The 4,937-nt window shown below is 38.6% G+C and overlaps 1 pseudogene; it reads left to right on the forward strand.

Moving 5' to 3' along the window:
* Positions 1–210: 210 nt before the first annotated feature.
* LOC101444397 (phosphorylated adapter RNA export protein pseudogene) lies at positions 211–2,006 on the forward strand (annotated as a pseudogene).
* The last annotated feature ends 2,931 nt before the right edge of the window (positions 2,007–4,937 follow it).

Here is a 4,937-nt window from a genome sequence, read left to right on the forward strand (position 1 = left end):
TCATTTTTTAATTTCAGAAATAAAAGTTTAGTACATTCTTGACTCCTCGTATGAAAAAATTAAAGTTTGCTGTGTTCTTAATAGATCTCAACATTTTTCCCCCTAAGATTCTGCATTCCATTTTCTGATGACATTTGTAAAGATTTATGCACTTATTTAAGGATATAGAAGAGCTGCCTCTGCCTTAAAAAGATACAGCAATAGGGGAAGATGGCACAAGACTGGAGAGCCATGGAAGGCAGGCAGCTCTCTGACTTGGATTCCAGCATGACCGTTGCACCCAGACAGGCTGCTGCAGGGGATGGCTTCCCCATTCCAGAGCCACTAGATTGTCCAAGAAGGGCAGATTTGTCCAAATCTATGGAACCTGAGAACACTAGTGCGAAAGGGGTGAAGAAAGTACTAGGTGGGGTCATTGCAGTAAGGACTTTCCAGAGGACTGTAGCAGAAGCCTATGAGCCAGTAACACACTATTGGACTGTTAAAAGTATGGATTCCTATGTATCTCTCTCCCTCTCCTCAGAACCTCTAGTGGCCACTGCTTCCACATCAATGGTAAAAGTTCATCCTTTGCTAAAATAACAATAAGTCTATGGTAAAATAGTAATAAGTCTACTTTAGTCCATTGTTCAGTCCCCATCTTGAGGATTGGGGAATAGTGATACCCACTCTGCCTCTAACTGAAAGAAGGCTTAAATCCTGTGGGGCAGATGGATGGAACTATATTGCTTGCAGTTCCAGACTCTCTCTGTTCCTTGAGATGGGTGCTGTCCATCATCATCTCCTTGTTAGTTGTCCTGGGTGAGTCCAATGAACTGGAAAGTAGGTGTTGCAACTCTGCTGAGATTCAGGGCCCAACTGGCACATGGACAGACCCAAGATTTAAGTCTCTTGGACATACATCTATCCAGAATTATACTAACTATATGGTCAAATAGAAAGGGCAAAAAAGTCATGTGTAGGGGAAAAACAATTGAGTCCAACACTGTCACACTGGGAATGAAGAGTTTCTCCAATTCAGATGATGATAGCTCTCTTTGGAAACGCAAGCAACAGAAATGTTTTAACCCTCCTCCCATACCAGAGCCTTTTCAGTTTGGCCAGAGCAGTCAGAAAACACCTGTTGCTGGAGGAAAAAAGATCAACAATATATGGGAAGCTATGCTGCAGGACCAGAATCAAGATGCAGTAGCCACTGAATTGGGAATTTGGGGAATGAATGGCACTATTGACAAAAGCAGACAATATGAGACCTACAATTATTTGCTTGCTAAGAAACTTAAGAGGGAATCTCAAAAGCATTCAAAAGAATTAGACAAAGAACTAGATGAATATATGCATGGTGGCAAAAATATGGGATCAAAGGAAGAGGAAAATGGACAAGATCGTCTCAAATGGAAATGACCTGTCACAGACAGACTAAGGCACAGAGTAGGAATGAACTCTAAAGGCCAATATGAGATCACAGAGGAAGATTCTCAAAAAATAAATAAATAAATAAAGTGGCTGATGAAATTCTTTCAGGTTATGGGAACCAAAGAAAGATCCGATAGCCTTAGTAGTAAGGATAATTCAGAAAAAAAAAGGCAATCGAGCTTCTGATGGAAATTGCTGAGTTTGAACAGAACAGTGACCTTTTTTAAAATGAATGGTAGTCAAAGCAGAATACCAGGTGGAGTTTTCCTGAGTCTTCTGAAAAACACTTCCAGTATCAGTGAGGAACAAATTAAGGACATTTTCTACATTGCAAATCAAAAGGAATATGAAAATTAAAAAGCTGCCAGGAAGAAGAGAGCACAAGTGTTGGGGAAAAGATGAAACCAGCTATTAAAAGCTTAAATTTTAAAGAAGATAAATCATGAGAAACATTTGCAAGTGACACAAATGAGGTTCTGGCCTCTCTTGATAAATCACAAAAAGGACATGGAGAAACAAAGTCGGACAATTCCCATGATTTGGGTATCTTTTGCTACATTTTGGACAATTTGAAGAAGGCGGCTTTCTAAAATAACACTGTAATAAGTCATTTCTACTGAAATTTGTTTTAAATTGCACTGATAAACATGAAAACATGAAGAAAAGAGAATTGTGTTATTTTAAATAAAAATGAATATATGTGGGGGATGACTCATTAATAGAAACATAAAATTATCTCATTTCTGACAAAAGTAAAAGCAGAGGATTTAATTTCTCAAATCTGTTGCATGAGCTGGTATATGTATTACTAGTTGATAATGAGTTTTGTTAGTCATTAATAATGTCATTCAAAAGTCGTCTTTTTCTGACATCTTTGCGATGAGTTGTCCTTTGGTTTTAAGACATTCCATTAAAATATTGTAGTGGAACATGTAAGTTGTTAAGCTATTAAAAATGTGTTCAAATTTGGTTTTTCTGTATTCTAATTACTCAGGCAATTTTAGGGATAAGACACTAAAATTAAAATGGGTTTAGTTGGGAAACGGACTTTGGCCCAGTGGTTAGGGCGTCCGTCTATCACATGGGAGGCCCGCGGTTCAAGCCCCGGGCCTCCTTGACCCGTGTGGAGCTGGCCCATGCGCAGTGCTGATGCGCGCAAGGAGTGCCATGCCACACAGGGGTGTCCCCCGCGTGGGGGAGCCCCACGCGCAAGGAGTGCACCCATAAGGAGAGCCGCCCAGCGCGAAGGAGGGAGCAGCCTGCTGAGGAATGGCGCCGCCCACACTTCCCATGCCGCTGACGACAACAGAAGCGGACAAAGAAATAGACAAGGAAACAAGACGCAGCAAAAAGACACAGAAAACAGACAACCGGGGGAGGGGAGGGGAATTAAATAAAAATAAAAATAAATCTTTAAAAAAAATAAAATAAAATAAAATGGGTTTAGTTGAAGTTTCTTCTTCCCACTTACTTGTTAGGCCAGGAGTGAATGAATGTTAGATGCTTTTCAAAGAATATTGGTTCTTAACTCTAATTTTAAAAATTTTTATTAATTCACTTGTTCACATACTAAATGCTGAATGTGGTCCATACCTGTGTATTACTATGAACATTAAAAATCTCCTAGTGGCAGCTTGCTTAACACTGCTTTAGCTTATGTTAAGGAGTTAGATAGTACAAATGTCACAACTGCATGAAGTTTCAAATTACTAATTTTTATTAATGAAGAAAATAAAGTTAGTTTACTTAACATGTTCCAAGAATTGACTGTAGTTACAAAAAAATGTGTAGGATACAGTTATGAACTATTTTTTGTAGACAGTGTACTTGAAGTCTTTTAGTAGTTCCTAAAATATATGGTTATTGAAATTGCAATGTTTGAAACTACTGCCTAGACTTCCTTGGAAAAGGAAAATCAATATTGCTTTTTTTATTTATAAAGAATACAAAAATAAAATTAGCTTGTTGGTAGTCAAAAAAAGATATAGAAACAAAAATAACCAATTTTTTAATCAACTAGTCTCATCATTTATATTGAGAATTCATAGTTTCTTTCATTTTATAGCAGGCTTCCCAAAAGGTTTCCCTGTTAATATTAACAGCTTTATGAATCTCATTATTCTGATTTATGCCTTTTCAATTTATTTAAAGTTGTGTCAATATTAAATTATCTGTCCCTTGTGAGCAACTTCAATAAAGTTTAGATGCAAAATCATCTTAAACTTGACCTGGCAGGCAAAACTTAATGCTATTACTTATAATGCCATCCTCCCTAACAGACTTAACTAATAATTTTTAAGTAATTTTTTAAAGAGGTCAGCACCCATCTAAAATATTACAATAGAAATATCATAAGCTATACTGAAATGCCTGCCCTTAGTTAACTCCACTGCACTTGTCCCTTTAAAAATAGGGTCAAAAAAAATGGCAATGTTTGAAACTACTGCCTAGACTTCTAAAGGAAGCTCTAAACAAAATTAAACTAATATTTGTGCCTATATTTGATTTGAGGAGAATTTCATTTCAAAGAAGATGGAAAAAATATACTTTGTCCTAGTTATCTATCTAGTTACAACTAAAAACCCTGGTCATTATCTATAAAACAAACATGGGAAGCCTATGAAAGGTAAGACAAGAGGCAGGCAAACCAGCCCGGAATTTACGCATGAGGAAAGGCACAAAGGTGATTTCTCAGATTTGGAGGCAAGAAGTTGCCAAACTGGAAACAGTAATACAATGTTTTAAGGCCCTGAGGAATGCCTGCTTTCTCTAGCCAAGTGACAAGGAAAGGGTCAACCTAACAGTACAGAAAACTTGTAGATAATAATCACTCTACTCCAGCTAAACGCCTTAGGAAGAACTGACCCTACCCTACTCTTGCCAAGTGAGGAGCCTAGACTTCCACGCCAGAGGCAGTAATGAGGCATCTCCATCCAAGCACCGGGGTGGCGAAAGTGGAGGCCACATAGGAGTCTGGACGACCACCCATACCCAGCAGTAACGGGACACCCTGACATGGTACCAGATGATGCATAGTGGAGAGTCAGGACTGTCATCTTCACAGCTCTTAACAAGGCCGCCCCACTCCTTGGCATCTGTGGAAACCATGTGGGAAGCAAAACAAGGCTCTCCTACCCTCCAAAACAGGAAGGTATCGGGGAAAGCCTGGTGTGGAGCCAGAACTTTCACCCACCAAAGAATAAGGAGGCCCCAACCCCTTCAGGTTTCAGCAGAGGGCAAGTGAGGAACCTAGACTTCCACCTCAATCTAACAGCAATGAGGCAGTGGCCCACTGTCCTCTACCGAAGTGGTGTTAGAGAAACACAATTAAAACAGAATGCTTAAATGATATCTAGAGTCTCATAGCTTAATACCCAAATGTTCAGATTTTAATCAAAAACACTCATCATACCAAGAACCAGAAAGATTTTTAACTGAATAGAAAAAAAAAGACAATCAATGAATGCCAACACTGAGATGAAAAAGATAGAGTTATTTGACACTATTGAAATAGAAAAATC

Source organism: Dasypus novemcinctus, chromosome 13 (assembly GCF_030445035.2).
Source record: "Dasypus novemcinctus isolate mDasNov1 chromosome 13, mDasNov1.1.hap2, whole genome shotgun sequence".
In the NCBI taxonomy this organism is placed as follows: domain Eukaryota; kingdom Metazoa; phylum Chordata; class Mammalia; order Cingulata; family Dasypodidae; genus Dasypus; species Dasypus novemcinctus.